The following is a 17,369-nucleotide window of genomic DNA, read 5'->3' as shown; positions in this document are numbered from 1 at the left end:
CAATGAATATTTTTAACCAAATATCAAATATGATACGTAAAAAAAACATCTAATACACAAAAATTTTCTACTAATTTCATCAATGATTATTCTTAAGCAAATATAAAATATAACACACGTGAGCTCCAGTGGTGCAATAGGTCAGCACGTGGTACTTATAAGACAGTAACCTGCATAGCAATGCCGAGGTTGTGAGTTCAATCCTCACCTGGAGCAGGCTAGTTTTAATACGGGGACCAGAACTAGATTAGTGGAACAGTTAAACTTAACCAACAACACAATAATGCACACATGACAGGGTTAGTGGTTCGATTTCAAGTTCGCCTGGCTACAGGTTAAATTTTTTCTGGCAAAAGACACTGACCCCCAAGATGTCCCTAGTGTCTAATGCTGAGTTGTAACTCACTTTGGACAAAACCATCTACTTGTAAACTTTTACAAAAATGCATCTTCTACTTTGTAAACCTAAGCATTTTTAAAATCACACAGCAAATAAACTGCAGCTGTGCAAAAGGTCAGCGCCGGTTCTGATAAGACAGAAGAGCAATGCCAAGCAAATAAATGAATGTTTACAGTTAAAAAAACATCTAATACACAAACTTTTTCTACTAATTTCATCAATGAATATTCTTAACCAAATATCAAATAAGACACACGTGAGCTCCAGTGGCGCAATAGGTCAGCGCGCGGTACTTATAAGACAGTAACCTGCATAGCAATGCCGAGGTTGTGAGTTCGAGCCTCACCTGGAGCAGCCTAGTTTTAATACGGGGACCTGAACTTGATTAGTGGAACAGTTAAACTTAACCAACAACACAATTATGCACACATGACAGGGTTAGTGGTTTGATTTCAAGTTCGCCCGGCTACAGGTTAAAGTTTCTCTGGCAAAGACACTGACACTGACCCCCAAGATGTCCCTAGTGTCTAATTCTGAGTAGTAACTCACTTTGGACAAAACCATCTACTTGTAAACTTTTACAAAAATGCATTTTCTACTTTGTAAATCTAAGTATTTTTAAAAACCTACAGCAATTAAACTGCAGCGGTGCAAAAGGTCAGCGCCTGGTTCTGATAAGACAAAAGAGCAATGCCAAGCAAATAAATGAATGTTTACAGTAAAAAAAACATCTAATACACAAAGATTTTCTACTAATTTCATCAATGATTATTCTTAAGCAAATATCAAATAAGACACACGTGAGCTCCAGTGGCACAATAGGTCAGCGCACGGTACTTATAAGACAGTAACCTGCATAGCAATGCTGAGGTTGTGAGTTCAAGCCTCTCCTGGAGCAGCCTAGTTTTAATACGGGGACCTGAACTCGATTAGTGGAACCGAAGATGTCCCTAGTGTCTAATGCTGAGTTGTAAGTCACTTTGGACAAAACCATCTACTCAAAAACTTTTACAAAAATGCATCTTCTACTTTGTAAACCTAAGTATTTATAAAATCCTACAGCAAATAAACTGCAGCGGACCAAAAGGGCAGCGCCCGGTTCTGATAAGATAGAAGAGCAATGCCAAGCGAATAAATGAACGTTTACAGTAAATAAAACATCTAATATACAAACTTTTTCTACTAATTTCATCAATGAATATTTTTAACCAAATATCAAATATGACACATGTAAAAAAAACATCTAATACCCAAAGATTTTCTACTAATTTCATCAATGAATATTCTTAACCAAATATCAAATAAGACACACATGAGCTCCAGTGGCGCAATCGGTCAGCGCACGGTACTTATAAGACAGTAACCTGCACAGCAATGCCGAGTTTGAGAGTTCGAGCCTCACCTGGAGCAGCCTAGTTTTAATAGAGGGGACCTGAACTCGATTAGTGGAACAGTTAAAATTAATGAATAACACAATTATGCACACATGACAGGGTTAGTGGTTCGATTTCAAGTTCGCTTGGCTACAGGTTAAAGTTTCTCCGGCAAAGACACTGACCCCCAAGATGTCCCTAGTGTCTAATGCTGAGTTGTAACTCACTTTGGACAAAACCATCTACTTGTAAACTTTTACAAAAATGCATCTTCTACTTTGTAAACCTAAGCATTTTTAAAAACCTACAGCAAATAAACTGCAGCGGTGCAAAAGGTCAGTCCCCGGTTCTGATAAGACAGAAGAGCAATGCCAAGCAAATAAATGAATGTTTACAGTAAAAAAAAACATCTAAAATACAAACTTTTTCTACTAATTTCATCAATGAATATTTTTAACCAAATATCAAATATGACACATGTAAAAAAAACATCTAATACCCAAAGATTTTCTACTAATTTCAACAATGAATATTCTTAACCAAATATCAAATACAACACATGTGAGCTCCAGTGGCGCAATAGGTCAGTGCGCGGTACTTATAAGACAGTAACCTGCACAGCAATGCCGAGGTAGTGAGTTCAAGCCTCTCCTGGAGCAGCCTAGTTCTAATACGGGGACCTGAACTCGATTAGTGGAACCGAAGATGTCCCTAGTGTCTAATGCTGAGTTGTAAGTCACTTTGGACAAAACCATCTACTCAAAAACTTTTACAAAAATGCATCTTCTACTTTGTAAACCTAAGTATTTATAAAATCCTACAGCAAATAAACTGCAGCGGAGCAAAAGGTCAGCGCCCGGTTCTGATAAGATAGAAGAGCAATTGAACTTGATTAGTGGAACAGTTAAGTGGAACAGTTAAACTTAACCAACAACACAATTATGCACACATGACAGGGTTAGTGGTTTGATTTCAAGTTCACCCGGCTACAGGTTAAAGTTTCTCTGGCAAAAGACACTGACCCCCAAGATGTATCTAATGCTGAGTTGTAACTCACTTTGGACAAAACCATCTACTTGTAAACTTTTACAAAAATGCATCTTCTACTTTGTAAACCTAAGCATTTATAAAATCCTACAGCAAATAAACTGCAGCTGCGCAAAAGGTCAGCGCACGGTTATGATAAGATAGAAGAGCAATGCCAAGCAAATAAATGAATGTTTACAGTAAATAAAACATCTAATATACAAACTTTTTCTACTAATTTCATCAATGAATATTTTTAACCAAATATCAAATATGATACGTAAAAAAAACATCTAATACACAAAGATTTTCTACCAATTTCATCAATGATTATTCTTAAGCAAATATAAAATATAACGTACGTGAGCTCCAGTGGCGCAATAGGTCAGCACGTGGTACTTATAAGACAGTAACCTGCACAGCAATGCCGAGGTTGTGAGTTCAATCCTCACCTGGAGCAGGCTAGTTTTAATACGGGGACCAGAACTCGATTAGTGGAACAGTTAAACTTAACCAACAACACAATAATGCACACATGACAGGGTTAGTGGTTCGATTTCAAGTTCGCTTGGCTACAGGTTAAAGTTTCTCTGGCAAAAGACACTGACCCCCAAGATGTGAAAAAACATCTAAAATACAAACTTTTTCTACTAATTTCAACTAACAATGAATATTCTTAACCAAATATCAAATAAGACGCACATGAGCTCCAGTGGCGCAATCGGTCAGCGCACGGTACTTATAAGACAGTAACCTGCACAGCAATGCCGAGGTTGTGAGTTCGAGCCTCACCTGGAGCAGCCTAATTTTAATACGGGGACCTGAACTCGATTAGTGGAACGATTAAACTTAACCAAAAACACAACTATGCACACATGACAGGGTTAGTGGTTCGATTTCAAGTTCGCCTGGCTACAGGTTAAAGTTTCTCTGGCAAAGACACTGACACTGACCCCCAAGATGTCCCTATTGTCTAATGCTGAGTAGAAACTCACTTTGGACAAAACCATCTACTTGTAAACTTTTACAAAAATGCATCTTCTACTTTGTAAACCTAAGCATTTTTAAAATCACACAGCAAATAAACTGCAGCGGTGCAAAAGGTCAGCGCCTGGTTCTGATAAGACAAAAGAGCAATGCCAGGCAAATACATGAATGTTTACAGTAAAAAAAACATCTAATACACAAAGATTTTCTACTAATTTCATCAATGATTATTCTTAAGCAAATATCAAATAAGACACGTAAAAAAAAACATCTAATACCCAAAGATTTTCTACTACTTTCAACAATGAATATTCTTAACCAAATACCAAATATAACACATGTGAGCTCCAGTGGCGCAATAGGTCAGTGCGCGGTACTTATAAGACAGTAACCTGCACAGCAATGCCGAGGTTGTGAGTTCGAGCCTCACCTGGAGCAGCCTAGTTTTAATACGGGGACCTGAACTCAATTAGTGGAACGATTAAACTTAACCAAAAACACAATTATGCACACATGACAGGGTTAGTGGTTCGATTTCAAGTTCGCCTGGCTACAGGTTAAAGTTTCTCTGGCAAAGACACTGACACTGACCCCCAAGATGTCCCTAGTGTCTAATGCTGAGTAGTAACTCACTTTGGACAAAACCATCTACTTGTAAACTTTTACAAAAATGCATTTTCTACTTTGTAAATCTAAGTATTTTTAAAAACCTACAGCAAATAAACTGCAGCGGTGCAAAAGGTCAGCGCCTGGTTCTGATAAGACAAAAGAGCAATGCCAAGCAAATAAATGAATGTTTACAGTAAAAAAAACATCTAATACACAAAGATTTTCTACTAATTTCATCAATGATTATTCTTAAGCAAATATCAAATAAGACACACGTGAGCTCCAGTGGCGCAATCGGTCAGCGCGCGGTACTTATAAGATAGTAACCTGCACAGCAATGCCGAGGTTGTGAGTTCGAGCCTCACCTGGAGCAGCCTAGTTTTAATACGGGGACCTGAACTCAATTAGTGGAACGATTAAACTTAACCAAAAACACAATAAGGCACACATGACAGGGTTAGTGGTTCGATTTCAAGTTCGCCTGGCTACAGGTTAAAGTTTCTCTGGCAAAGACACTGACCCCCAAGATGTCCCTAGTGTCTAATGCTGAGTTGTAACTCACTTTGGACAAAACCATCTACTTGTAAACTTTTACAAAAATGCATCTTCTACTTTGTAAACCTAAGCATTTTTAAAAACCTACAGCAAATAAACTGCAGCGGTGCAAAAGGTCAGCGACCGGTTCTGATAAGACAGAAGAGCAATGCCAAGCAAATAAATGAATGTTTACACTAAAAAAAATATCTAATACACAAAGATTTTCTACTAATTTCATCAATGAATATTATTAACCAAACATCAAACATGACACACATGAGCTCCAGTGGCGCAATAGGTCAGCGCTGTCTTATAAGTGGAACAGTTAAACTTAATGAATAACACAATTATGCACACATGACAGGGTTAGTGGTTCGATTTCAAGTTCGCCTGGCTACAGGTTAAAGTTTCTCCGGCAAAGACCCTGACCCCCAAGATGTCCCTAGTGTCTAATGCTGAGTTGTAAGTCACTTTGGACAAAACCATCTACTTGTAAACTTTTACAAAAATGCATCTTCTACTTTGTAAACCTAAGCATTTTTAAAATCACACAGCAAATAAACTGCAGCGGTGCAAAAGGTCAGCGACCGGTTCTGATAAGACAGAAGAGCAATGCCAAGCAAATAAATGAATGTTTACACTAAAAAAAATATCTAATACACAAAGATTTTCTACTAATATCATCAATGAATATTATTAACCAAACATCAAACATGACACACATGAGCTCCAGTGGCGCAATAGGTCAGCGCTGTCTTATAAGTGGAACAGTTAAACTTAATGAATAACACAATTATGCACACATGACAGGGTTAGTGGTTCGATTTCAAGTTCGCTTGGCTACAGGTTAGAGTTTCTCCGGCAAAGACACTGACCCCCAAGATGTCCCTAGTGTCTAATGCTGAGTTGTAAGTCACTTTGGACAAAACCATCTACTCATACACTTTTACAAAAATGCATCTTCTACTTTGTAAACCTAAGCATTTTTAAAAACCTACAGCAAATAAACTGCAGCGGTGCAAAAGGTCAGCGCCCGGTTCTGATAAGACAGAAGAGCAATGCCAAGCAAATAAATGAACGTTTACAGTAAATAAAACATCTAATATACAAACTTTTTCTACTAATTTCATCAATGAATATTTTTAACCAAATATCAAATATGACACATGTAAAAAAAACATCTAATACCCAAAGATTTTCTACTAATTTCATCAATGAATATTCTTAACCAAATATCAAATAAGACACACATGAGCTCCAGTGGCGCAATCGGTCAGCGCGCGGTACTTATAAGACAGTAACCTGCACAGCAATGCCGAGGTTGTGAGTTCGAGCCTCACCTGGAGCAGCCTAGTTTTAATACGGGGACCTGAACTCGATTAGTGGAACAGTTAAACTTAATGAATAACACAATTATGCACACATGACAGGGTTAGTGGTTCGATTTCAAGTTCGCTTGGCTACAGGTTAAAGTTTCTCCGGCAAAGACACTGACCCCCAAGATGTCCCTAGTGTCTAATGCTGAGTAGAAACTCACTTTGGACAAAACCATCTACTTGTAAACTTTTACAAAACTGCATCTTCTACTTTGTAAACCTAAGCATTTATAAAATCCTACAGCAAATAAACTGCAGATGCGCAAAAGGTCAGCGCACGGTTATGATAAGACAGAAGAGCAATGCCAAGCAAATAAATGAATGTTTACACTAAAAAAAATATCTAATACACAAAGATTTTCTACTAATTTCATCAATGAATATTATTAACCAAACATCAAACATGACACACATGAGCTCCAGTGGCGCAATAGGTCAGCGCTGTCTTATAAGTGGAACAGTTAAACTTAATGAATAACACAATTATGCACACATGACAGGGTTAGTGGTTCGATTTCAAGTTCGCTTGGCTACAGGTTAGAGTTTCTCCGGCAAAGACACTGACCCCCAAGATGTCCCTAGTGTCTAATGCTGAGGTGTAAGTCACTTTGGACAAAACCATCTACTCATACACTTTTACAAAAATGCATCTTCTACTTTGTAAACCTAAGCATTTTTAAAAACCTACAGCAAATAAACTGCAGCGGTGCAAAAGGTCAGCGCCCGGTTCTGATAAGACAGAAGAGCAATGCCAAGCAAATAAATGAACGTTTACAGTAAATAAAACATCTAATATACAAACTTTTTCTACTAATTTCATCAATGAATATTTTTAACCAAATATCAAATATGACACATGTAAAAAAAACATCTAATACCCAAAGATTTTCTACTAATTTCATCAATGATTATTCTTAAGCAAATATCAAATAAGACACACGTGAGCTCCAGTGGCACAATAGGTCAGCGCACGGTACTTATAAGACAGTAACCTGCATAGCAATGCCGAGGTTGTGAGTTCGAGCCTCACCTGGAGCAGCCTAGTTTTAATACGGGGACCTGAACTAGATTAGTGGAACAGTTAAACTTAACCAACAACACAATAATGCACACATGACAGGGTTAGTGGTTTGATTTCAAGTTCACCCGGCTACAGGTTAAGGTTTCTCTGGCAAAAGACACTGACCCCCAAGATGTGTCTAATGCTGAGTTGTAACTCACTTTGGACAAAACCATCTACTTGTAAACTTTTACAAAAATGCATCTTCTACTTTGTAAACCTAAGCATTTATAAAATCCTACAGCAAATAAACTGCAGCTGCGCAAAAGGTCAGCGCACGGTTATGATAAGATAGAAGAGCAATGCCAAGCGAATAAATGAACGTTTACAGTAAATAAAACATCTAATTTACAAACTTTTTCTACTAATTTCATCAATGAATATTTTTAACCAAATATCAAATATGACACATGTAAAAAAAACATCTAATACCCAAAGATTTTCTACTAATTTCATCAATGAATATTCTTAACCAAATATCAAATAAGACACACATGAGCTCCAGTGGCGCAATCGGTCAGCGCACGGTACTTATAAGACAGTAACCTGCACAGCAATGCCGAGTTTGAGAGTTCGAGCCTCACCTGGAGCAGCCTAGTTTTAATACGGGGACCTGAACTCGATTAGTGGAACAGTTAAACTTAATGAATAACACAATTATGCACACATGACAGGGTTAGTGGTTCGATTTCAAGTTCGCTTGGCTACAGGTTAAAGTTCCTCTGGCAAAGACACTGACCCCCAAGATGTCCCTAGTGTCTAATGCTGAGTTGTAACTCACTTTGGACAAAACCATCTACTTGTAAACTTTTACAAAACTGCATCTTCTACTTTGTAAACCTAAGCATTTATAAAATCCTACAGCAAATAAACTGCAGATGCGCAAAAGGTCAGCGCACGGTTATGATAAGACAGAAGAGCAATGCCAAGCAAATCAATGAATGTTTACAGTAAATAAAACATCTAATATACAAACTTTTTCTACTAATTTCATCAATGAATATTTTTAACCAAATATCAAATATGATACGTAAAAAAAACATCTAATACACAAAGATTTTCTACTAATTTCATCAATGATTATTCTTAAGCAAATATAAAATATAACGTACGTGAGCTCCAGTTGCGCAATAGGTCAGCACGTGGTACTTATAAGACAGTAACCTGCACAGCAATGCCGAGGTTGTGAGTTCAATCCTCACCTGGAGCAGGCTAGTTTTAATACGGGGACCAGAACTCGATTAGTGGAACAGTTAAACTTACCCAACAACACAATAATGCACACATGACAGGGTTAGTGGTTTGATTTCAAGTTCGCCTGGCTACAGGTTAAAGTTTCTCTGGCAAAGACACTGACCCCCAAGATGTCCCTAGTGTCTAATGCTGAGTTGTAACTCACTTTGGACAAAACCATCTACTTGTAAACTTTTACAAAAATGCATCTTCTACTTTGTAAACCTAAGCATTTTTAAAAACCTACAGCAAATAAACTGCAGCGGTGCAAAAGGTCAGTCCCCGGTTCTGATAAGACAGAAGAGCAATGCCAAGCAAATAAATGAATGTTTACACTAAAAAAAATATCTAATACACAAAGATTTTCTACTAATTTCATCAATGAATATTATTAACCAAACATCAAACATGACACACATGAGCTCCAGTGGCGCAATAGGTCAGCGCTGTCTTATAAGTGGAACAGTTAAACTTAATGAATAACACAATTATGCACACATGACAGGGTTAGTGGTTCGATTTCAAGTTCGCCTGGCTACAGGTTAAAGTTTCTCCGGCAAAGACACTGACCCCCAAGATGTCCCTAGTGTCTAATGCTGAGTTGTAACTCACTTTGGACAAAACCATCTACTTGTAAACTTTTACAAAAATGCATCTTCTACTTTGTAAACCTAAGCATTTTTAAAATCACACAGCAAATAAACTGCAGCGGTGCAAAAGGTCAGCGACCGGTTCTGATAAGACAGAAGAGCAATGCCAAGCAAATAAATGAATGTTTACACTAAAAAAAATATCTAATACACAAAGATTTTCTACTAATTTCATCAATGAATATTATTAACCAAACATCAAACATGACACACATGAGCTCCAGTGGCGCAATAGGTCAGCGCTGTCTTATAAGTGGAACAGTTAAACTTAATGAATAACACAATTATGCACACATGACAGGGTTAGTGGTTCGATTTCAAGTTCGCCTGGCTACAGGTTAAAGTTTCTCCGGCAAAGACACTGACCCCCAAGATGTCCCTAGTGTCTAATGCTGAGTTGTAAGTCACTTTGGACAAAACCATCTACTTGTAAACTTTTACAAAAATGCATCTTCTACTTTGTAAACCTAAGCATTTTTAAAAACCTACAGCAAATAAACTGCAGCGGTGCAAAAGGTCAGCGCCCGGTTCTGATAAGACAGAAGAGCAATGCCAAGCAAATAAATGAACGTTTACAGTAAATAAAACATCTAATATACAAACTTTTTCTACTAATTTCATCAATGAATATTTTTAACCAAATATCAAATATGACACATGTAAAAAAAACATCTAATACCCAAAGATTTTCTACTAATTTCATCAATGAATATTCTTAACCAAATATCAAACAAGACACACTTGAGCTCCAGTGGCGCAATAGGTCAGCGCGCGGTACTTATAAGACAGTAACCTGCACAGCAATGCCGAGGTTGTGAGTTCGAGCCTCACCTGGAGCAGCCTAGTTTTAATACGGGGACCTGAACTCGATTAGTGGAACGATTAAACTTAACCAAAAACACAATTATGCACACATGACAGGGTTAGTGGTTCAATTTCAAGTTCGCCTGGCTACAGGTTAAAGTTTCTCTGGCAAAGACACTGACACTGACCCCCAAGATGTCCCTAGTGTCTAATGCTGAGTAGAAACTCACTTTGGACAAAACCATCTACTTGTAAACTTTTACAAAAATGCATCTTCTACTTTGTAAATCTAAGTATTTTTAAAAACCTACAGCAAATAAACTGCAGCGGTGCAAAAGGTCAGCGCCTGGTTCTGATAAGACAAAAGAGCAATGCCAAGCAAATAAATGAATGTTTACAGTAAAAAAAACATCTAATACACAAAGATTTTCTACTAATTTCATCAATGAATATTCTTAACCAAATATCAAATAAGACACACGTGAGCTCCAGTGGCGCAATAGGTCAGCGCGTGGTACTTATAAGACAGTAACCTGCATAGCAATGCCGAGGTTGTGAGTTCGAGCTTCACCTGGAGCAGCCTAGTTTTAATACGGGGACCTGAACTAGATTAGTGGAACAGTTAAACTTAACCAACAACACAATAATGCACACATGACAGGGTTAGTGGTTCGATTTCAAGTTCGCCTGGCTACAGGTTAAATTTTTTCTGGCAAAAGACACTGACCCCCAAGATGTCCCTAGTGTCTAATGCTGAGTTGTAACTCACTTTGGACAAAACCATCTACTTGTAAACTTTTACAAAAATGCATCTTCTACTTTGTAAACCTAAGCATTTTTAAAATCACACAGCAAATAAACTGCAGCTGTGCAAAAGGTCAGCGCCCGGTTCTGATAAGACAGAAGAGCAATGCCAAGCAAATAAATGAATGTTTACAGTTAAAAAAACATCTAATACACAAACTTTTTCTACTAATTTCATCAATGAATATTCTTAACCAAATATCAAATAAGACACACGTGAGCTCCAGTGGCGCAATAGGTCAGCGCGCGGTACTTATAAGACAGTAACCTGCATAGCAATGCCGAGGTTGTGAGTTCGAGCTTCACCTGGAGCAGCCTAGTTTTAATACGGGGACCTGAACTAGATTAGTGGAACAGTTAAACTTAACCAACAACACAATAATGCACACATGACAGGGTTAGTGGTTCGATTTCAAGTTCGCCTGGCTACAGGTTAAATTTTTTCTGGCAAAAGACACTGACCCCCAAGATGTCCCTAGTGTCTAATGCTGAGTTGTAACTCACTTTGGACAAAACCATCTACTTGTAAACTTTTACAAAAATGCATCTTCTACTTTGTAAACCTAAGCATTTTTAAAATCACACAGCAAATAAACTGCAGCTGTGCAAAAGGTCAGCGCCCGGTTCTGATAAGACAGAAGAGCAATGCCAAGCAAATAAATGAATGTTTACAGTTAAAAAAACATCTAATACACAAACTTTTTCTACTAATTTCATCAATGAATATTCTTAACCAAATATCAAATAAGACACACGTGAGCTCCAGTGGCGCAATAGGTCAGCGCGCGGTACTTATAAGACAGTAACCTGCATAGCAATGCCGAGGTTGTGAGTTCGAGCCTCACCTGGAGCAGCCTAGTTTTAATACGGGGACCTGAACTTGATTAGTGGAACAGTTAAACTTAACCAACAACACAATTATGCACACATGACAGGGTTAGTGGTTTGATTTCAAGTTCGCCCGGCTACAGGTTAAAGTTTCTCTGGCAAAGACACTGACACTGACCCCCAAGATGTCCCTAGTGTCTAATTCTGAGTAGTAACTCACTTTGGACAAAACCATCTACTTGTAAACTTTTACAAAAATGCATTTTCTACTTTGTAAATCTAAGTATTTTTAAAAACCTACAGCAATTAAACTGCAGCGGTGCAAAAGGTCAGCGCCTGGTTCTGATAAGACAAAAGAGCAATGCCAAGCAAATAAATGAATGTTTACAGTAAAAAAAACATCTAATACACAAAGATTTTCTACTAATTTCATCAATGATTATTCTTAAGCAAATATCAAATAAGACACACGTGAGCTCCAGTGGCACAATAGGTCAGCGCACGGTACTTATAAGACAGTAACCTGCATAGCAATGCTGAGGTTGTGAGTTCAAGCCTCTCCTGGAGCAGCCTAGTTTTAATACGGGGACCTGAACTCGATTAGTGGAACCGAAGATGTCCCTAGTGTCTAATGCTGAGTTGTAAGTCACTTTGGACAAAACCATCTACTCAAAAACTTTTACAAAAATGCATCTTCTACTTTGTAAACCTAAGTATTTATAAAATCCTACAGCAAATAAACTGCAGCGGACCAAAAGGGCAGCGCCCGGTTCTGATAAGATAGAAGAGCAATGCCAAGCGAATAAATGAACGTTTACAGTAAATAAAACATCTAATATACAAACTTTTTCTACTAATTTCATCAATGAATATTTTTAACCAAATATCAAATATGACACATGTAAAAAAAACATCTAATACCCAAAGATTTTCTACTAATTTCATCAATGAATATTCTTAACCAAATATCAAATAAGACACACATGAGCTCCAGTGGCGCAATCGGTCAGCGCACGGTACTTATAAGACAGTAACCTGCACAGCAATGCCGAGTTTGAGAGTTCGAGCCTCACCTGGAGCAGCCTAGTTTTAATAGAGGGGACCTGAACTCGATTAGTGGAACAGTTAAAATTAATGAATAACACAATTATGCACACATGACAGGGTTAGTGGTTCGATTTCAAGTTCGCTTGGCTACAGGTTAAAGTTTCTCCGGCAAAGACACTGACCCCCAAGATGTCCCTAGTGTCTAATGCTGAGTTGTAACTCACTTTGGACAAAACCATCTACTTGTAAACTTTTACAAAAATGCATCTTCTACTTTGTAAACCTAAGCATTTTTAAAAACCTACAGCAAATAAACTGCAGCGGTGCAAAAGGTCAGTCCCCGGTTCTGATAAGACAGAAGAGCAATGCCAAGCAAATAAATGAATGTTTACAGTAAAAAAAAACATCTAAAATACAAACTTTTTCTACTAATTTCATCAATGAATATTTTTAACCAAATATCAAATATGACACATGTAAAAAAAACATCTAATACCCAAAGATTTTCTACTAATTTCAACAATGAATATTCTTAACCAAATATCAAATACAACACATGTGAGCTCCAGTGGCGCAATAGGTCAGTGCGCGGTACTTATAAGACAGTAACCTGCACAGCAATGCCGAGGTAGTGAGTTCAAGCCTCTCCTGGAGCAGCCTAGTTCTAATACGGGGACCTGAACTCGATTAGTGGAACCGAAGATGTCCCTAGTGTCTAATGCTGAGTTGTAAGTCACTTTGGACAAAACCATCTACTCAAAAACTTTTACAAAAATGCATCTTCTACTTTGTAAACCTAAGTATTTATAAAATCCTACAGCAAATAAACTGCAGCGGAGCAAAAGGTCAGCGCCCGGTTCTGATAAGATAGAAGAGCAATTGAACTTGATTAGTGGAACAGTTAAGTGGAACAGTTAAACTTAACCAACAACACAATTATGCACACATGACAGGGTTAGTGGTTTGATTTCAAGTTCACCCGGCTACAGGTTAAAGTTTCTCTGGCAAAAGACACTGACCCCCAAGATGTATCTAATGCTGAGTTGTAACTCACTTTGGACAAAACCATCTACTTGTAAACTTTTACAAAAATGCATCTTCTACTTTGTAAACCTAAGCATTTATAAAATCCTACAGCAAATAAACTGCAGCTGCGCAAAAGGTCAGCGCACGGTTATGATAAGATAGAAGAGCAATGCCAAGCGAATAAATGAACGTTTACAGTAAATAAAACATCTAATTTACAAACTTTTTCTACTAATTTCATCAATGAATATTTTTAACCAAATATCAAATATGACACATGTAAAAAAAACATCTAATACCCAAAGATTTTCTACTAATTTCATCAATGAATATTCTTAACCAAATATCAAATAAGACACACATGAGCTCCAGTGGCGCAATCGGTCAGCGCACGGTACTTATAAGACAGTAACCTGCACAGCAATGCCGAGTTTGAGAGTTCGAGCCTCACCTGGAGCAGCCTAGTTTTAATAGAGGGGACCTGAACTCGATTAGTGGAACAGTTAAACTTAATGAATAACACAATTATGCACACATGACAGGGTTAGTGGTTCGATTTCAAGTTCGCTTGGCTACAGGTTAAAGTTTCTCCGGCAAAGACACTGACCCCCAAGATGTCCCTAGTGTCTAATGCTGAGTTGTAACTCACTTTGGACAAAACCATCTACTTGTAAACTTTTACAAAACTGCATCTTCTACTTTGTAAACCTAAGCATTTATAAAATCCTACAGCAAATAAACTGCAGATGCGCAAAAGGTCAGCGCACGGTTCTGATAAGACAGAAGAGCAATGCCAAGCAAATAAATGAATGTTTACAGTAAATAAAACATCTAATATACAAACTTTTTCTACTAATTTCATCAATGAATATTTTTAACCAAATATCAAATATGATACGTAAAAAAAACATCTAATACACAAAGATTTTCTACCAATTTCATCAATGATTATTCTTAAGCAAATATAAAATATAACGTACGTGAGCTCCAGTGGCGCAATAGGTCAGCACGTGGTACTTATAAGACAGTAACCTGCACAGCAATGCCGAGGTTGTGAGTTCAATCCTCACCTGGAGCAGGCTAGTTTTAATACGGGGACCAGAACTCGATTAGTGGAACAGTTAAACTTAACCAACAACACAATAATGCACACATGACAGGGTTAGTGGTTCGATTTCAAGTTCGCTTGGCTACAGGTTAAAGTTTCTCTGGCAAAAGACACTGACCCCCAAGATGTGAAAAAACATCTAAAATACAAACTTTTTCTACTAATTTCATCAATGAATATTTTTAACCAAATATCAAATATGACACATGTAAAAAAAAACATCTAATACCCAAAGATTTTCTACTAATTTCATCAATGAATATTCTTAACCAAATATCAAATAAGACGCACATGAGCTCCAGTGGCGCAATCGGTCAGCGCACGGTACTTATAAGACAGTAACCTGCACAGCAATGCCGAGGTTGTGAGTTCGAGCCTCACCTGGAGCAGCCTAATTTTAATACGGGGACCTGAACTCGATTAGTGGAACGATTAAACTTAACCAAAAACACAACTATGCACACATGACAGGGTTAGTGGTTCGATTTCAAGTTCGCCTGGCTACAGGTTAAAGTTTCTCTGGCAAAGACACTGACACTGACCCCCAAGATGTCCCTATTGTCTAATGCTGAGTAGAAACTCACTTTGGACAAAACCATCTACTTGTAAACTTTTACAAAAATGCATCTTCTACTTTGTAAACCTAAGCATTTTTAAAATCACACAGCAAATAAACTGCAGCGGTGCAAAAGGTCAGCGCCTGGTTCTGATAAGACAAAAGAGCAATGCCAGGCAAATACATGAATGTTTACAGTAAAAAAAACATCTAATACACAAAGATTTTCTACTAATTTCATCAATGATTATTCTTAAGCAAATATCAAATAAGACACACGTGAGCTCCAGTGGCACAATAGGTCAGCGCGCGGTACTTATAAGACAGTAACCTGCATAGCAATGCCGAGGTTGTGAGTTCGAGCCTCACCTGGAGCAGCCTAGTTTTAATACGGGGACCTGAATTAGATTAGTGGAACAGTTAAACTTAACCAACAACACAATAATGCACACATGACAGAGTTAGTGGTTCGATTTCAAGTTCGCCTGGCTACAGGTTAAGCTTTTTCTGGCAAAAGACACTGACCCCCAAGATGTCCCTAGTGTCTAATGCTGAGTTGTAACTCACTTTGGACAAAACCATCTACTTGTAAACTTTTACAAAAATGCATCTTCTACTTTGTAAACCTAAGCATTTTTAAAATCACACAGCAAATAAACTGCAGCTGTGCAAAAGGTCAGCGCCCGGTTCTGATAAGACAGAAGAGCAATGCCAAGCAAATAAATGAATGTTTACAGTTAAAAAAAACATCTAATACACAAACTTTTTCTACTAATTTCATCAATGAATATTCTTAACCAAATATCAAATATGACACGTAAAAAAAACATCTAATACCCAAAGATTTTCTACTACTTTCAACAATGAATATTCTTAACCAAATATCAAATATAACACATGTGAGCTCCAGTGGCGCAATAGGTCAGTGCGCGGTACTTATAAGACAGTAACCTGCACAGCAATGCCGAGGTTGTGAGTTCGAGCCTCACCTGGAGCAGCCTAGTTTTAATACGGGGACCTGAACTCAATTAGTGGAACGATTAAACTTAACCAAAAACACAATTATGCACACATGACAGGGTTAGAAGATGCATTTTTACAGCAAATAAACTGCAGCGGAGCAAAAGGGCAGCGCCCGGTTCTGATAAGATAGAAGAGCAATGCCAAGCGAATAAATGAACGTTTACAGTAAATAAAACATCTAATTTACAAACTTTTTCTACTAATTTCATCAATGAATATTTTTAACCAAATATCAAATAAGACACACATGAGCTCCAGTGGCGCAATCGGTCAGCGCGCGGTACTTATAAGATAGTAACCTGCACAGCAATGCCGAGGTTGTGAGTTCGAGCCTCACCTGGAGCAGCCTAGTTTTTTTACAAAACTGCATCTTCTACTTTGTAAACCTAAGCATTTATAAAATCCTACAGCAAATAAACTGCAGTTGCGCAAAAGGTCAGCGCACGGTTATGATAAGATAGAAGAGCAATGCCAAGCGAATAAATGAACGTTTACAGTAAATAAAACATCTAATTTACAAACTTTTTCTACCAATTTCATCAATGAATATTTTTAACCAAATATCAAATATGATACGTAAAAAAAACATCTAATACACAAAAATTTTCTACTAATTTCATCAATGATTATTCTTAAGCAAATATAAAATATAACACACGTGAGCTCCAGTGGTGCAATAGGTCAGCACGTGGTACTTATAAGACAGTAACCTGCATAGCAATGCCGAGGTTGTGAGTTCAATCCTCACCTGGAGCAGGCTAGTTTTAATACGGGGACCAGAACTAGATTAGTGGAACAGTTAAACTTAACCAACAACACAATAATGCACACATGACAGGGTTAGTGGTTCGATTTCAAGTTCGCCTGGCTACAGGTTAAATTTTTTCTGGCAAAAGACACTGACCCCCAAGATGTCCCTAGT

At 37.7% G+C, this 17,369-nt stretch overlaps 22 non-coding genes across 22 annotated transcripts; all 22 read left to right on the top strand.

The window, feature by feature from the left end:
* Positions 1-122: 122 nt before the first annotated feature.
* trnai-uau (transfer RNA isoleucine (anticodon UAU)) lies at positions 123-216 on the top strand. Its single transcript has 2 exons — positions 123-160; positions 181-216. It is a non-coding gene; the product is annotated as a tRNA-Ile (tRNA).
* A 444-nt stretch (positions 217-660) lies between these two features.
* trnai-uau (transfer RNA isoleucine (anticodon UAU)) lies at positions 661-754 on the top strand. The gene is made up of 2 exons: positions 661-698; positions 719-754. It is a non-coding gene; the product is annotated as a tRNA-Ile (tRNA).
* Positions 755-1,716: 962 nt separating this feature from the next.
* On the top strand, positions 1,717-1,810 carry trnai-uau (transfer RNA isoleucine (anticodon UAU)). The gene is made up of 2 exons: positions 1,717-1,754; positions 1,775-1,810. It is a non-coding gene; the product is annotated as a tRNA-Ile (tRNA).
* A 1,355-nt stretch (positions 1,811-3,165) lies between these two features.
* Positions 3,166-3,259, top strand: trnai-uau (transfer RNA isoleucine (anticodon UAU)). Its single transcript has 2 exons — positions 3,166-3,203; positions 3,224-3,259. It is a non-coding gene; the product is annotated as a tRNA-Ile (tRNA).
* A 246-nt stretch (positions 3,260-3,505) lies between these two features.
* Positions 3,506-3,599, top strand: trnai-uau (transfer RNA isoleucine (anticodon UAU)). Its single transcript has 2 exons — positions 3,506-3,543; positions 3,564-3,599. It is a non-coding gene; the product is annotated as a tRNA-Ile (tRNA).
* A 531-nt stretch (positions 3,600-4,130) lies between these two features.
* Positions 4,131-4,224, top strand: trnai-uau (transfer RNA isoleucine (anticodon UAU)). Its single transcript has 2 exons — positions 4,131-4,168; positions 4,189-4,224. It is a non-coding gene; the product is annotated as a tRNA-Ile (tRNA).
* Positions 4,225-4,674: 450 nt separating this feature from the next.
* trnai-uau (transfer RNA isoleucine (anticodon UAU)) lies at positions 4,675-4,768 on the top strand. Its single transcript has 2 exons — positions 4,675-4,712; positions 4,733-4,768. It is a non-coding gene; the product is annotated as a tRNA-Ile (tRNA).
* Positions 4,769-6,186: 1,418 nt separating this feature from the next.
* On the top strand, positions 6,187-6,280 carry trnai-uau (transfer RNA isoleucine (anticodon UAU)). The gene is made up of 2 exons: positions 6,187-6,224; positions 6,245-6,280. It is a non-coding gene; the product is annotated as a tRNA-Ile (tRNA).
* Positions 6,281-7,252: 972 nt separating this feature from the next.
* trnai-uau (transfer RNA isoleucine (anticodon UAU)) lies at positions 7,253-7,346 on the top strand. Its single transcript has 2 exons — positions 7,253-7,290; positions 7,311-7,346. It is a non-coding gene; the product is annotated as a tRNA-Ile (tRNA).
* A 520-nt stretch (positions 7,347-7,866) lies between these two features.
* Positions 7,867-7,960, top strand: trnai-uau (transfer RNA isoleucine (anticodon UAU)). Its single transcript has 2 exons — positions 7,867-7,904; positions 7,925-7,960. It is a non-coding gene; the product is annotated as a tRNA-Ile (tRNA).
* Positions 7,961-9,996: 2,036 nt separating this feature from the next.
* Positions 9,997-10,090, top strand: trnai-uau (transfer RNA isoleucine (anticodon UAU)). The gene is made up of 2 exons: positions 9,997-10,034; positions 10,055-10,090. It is a non-coding gene; the product is annotated as a tRNA-Ile (tRNA).
* Positions 10,091-10,540: 450 nt separating this feature from the next.
* Positions 10,541-10,634, top strand: trnai-uau (transfer RNA isoleucine (anticodon UAU)). Its single transcript has 2 exons — positions 10,541-10,578; positions 10,599-10,634. It is a non-coding gene; the product is annotated as a tRNA-Ile (tRNA).
* Positions 10,635-11,079: 445 nt separating this feature from the next.
* On the top strand, positions 11,080-11,173 carry trnai-uau (transfer RNA isoleucine (anticodon UAU)). Its single transcript has 2 exons — positions 11,080-11,117; positions 11,138-11,173. It is a non-coding gene; the product is annotated as a tRNA-Ile (tRNA).
* A 445-nt stretch (positions 11,174-11,618) lies between these two features.
* Positions 11,619-11,712, top strand: trnai-uau (transfer RNA isoleucine (anticodon UAU)). The gene is made up of 2 exons: positions 11,619-11,656; positions 11,677-11,712. It is a non-coding gene; the product is annotated as a tRNA-Ile (tRNA).
* Positions 11,713-12,674: 962 nt separating this feature from the next.
* Positions 12,675-12,768, top strand: trnai-uau (transfer RNA isoleucine (anticodon UAU)). The gene is made up of 2 exons: positions 12,675-12,712; positions 12,733-12,768. It is a non-coding gene; the product is annotated as a tRNA-Ile (tRNA).
* A 1,357-nt stretch (positions 12,769-14,125) lies between these two features.
* trnai-uau (transfer RNA isoleucine (anticodon UAU)) lies at positions 14,126-14,219 on the top strand. The gene is made up of 2 exons: positions 14,126-14,163; positions 14,184-14,219. It is a non-coding gene; the product is annotated as a tRNA-Ile (tRNA).
* Positions 14,220-14,744: 525 nt separating this feature from the next.
* Positions 14,745-14,838, top strand: trnai-uau (transfer RNA isoleucine (anticodon UAU)). The gene is made up of 2 exons: positions 14,745-14,782; positions 14,803-14,838. It is a non-coding gene; the product is annotated as a tRNA-Ile (tRNA).
* A 325-nt stretch (positions 14,839-15,163) lies between these two features.
* trnai-uau (transfer RNA isoleucine (anticodon UAU)) lies at positions 15,164-15,257 on the top strand. Its single transcript has 2 exons — positions 15,164-15,201; positions 15,222-15,257. It is a non-coding gene; the product is annotated as a tRNA-Ile (tRNA).
* Positions 15,258-15,707: 450 nt separating this feature from the next.
* On the top strand, positions 15,708-15,801 carry trnai-uau (transfer RNA isoleucine (anticodon UAU)). Its single transcript has 2 exons — positions 15,708-15,745; positions 15,766-15,801. It is a non-coding gene; the product is annotated as a tRNA-Ile (tRNA).
* Positions 15,802-16,327: 526 nt separating this feature from the next.
* On the top strand, positions 16,328-16,421 carry trnai-uau (transfer RNA isoleucine (anticodon UAU)). Its single transcript has 2 exons — positions 16,328-16,365; positions 16,386-16,421. It is a non-coding gene; the product is annotated as a tRNA-Ile (tRNA).
* A 277-nt stretch (positions 16,422-16,698) lies between these two features.
* On the top strand, positions 16,699-16,792 carry trnai-uau (transfer RNA isoleucine (anticodon UAU)). Its single transcript has 2 exons — positions 16,699-16,736; positions 16,757-16,792. It is a non-coding gene; the product is annotated as a tRNA-Ile (tRNA).
* A 317-nt stretch (positions 16,793-17,109) lies between these two features.
* On the top strand, positions 17,110-17,203 carry trnai-uau (transfer RNA isoleucine (anticodon UAU)). Its single transcript has 2 exons — positions 17,110-17,147; positions 17,168-17,203. It is a non-coding gene; the product is annotated as a tRNA-Ile (tRNA).
* Positions 17,204-17,369: the final 166 nt, after the last annotated feature.

The sequence above is a fragment of the Channa argus genome, chromosome 1, assembly GCF_033026475.1.
Source record: "Channa argus isolate prfri chromosome 1, Channa argus male v1.0, whole genome shotgun sequence".
Taxonomy (NCBI): domain Eukaryota; kingdom Metazoa; phylum Chordata; class Actinopteri; order Anabantiformes; family Channidae; genus Channa; species Channa argus.
Note: the sequence above shows the minus strand (reverse complement) of the source record. Positions and strands in the feature narration are given on the sequence as shown.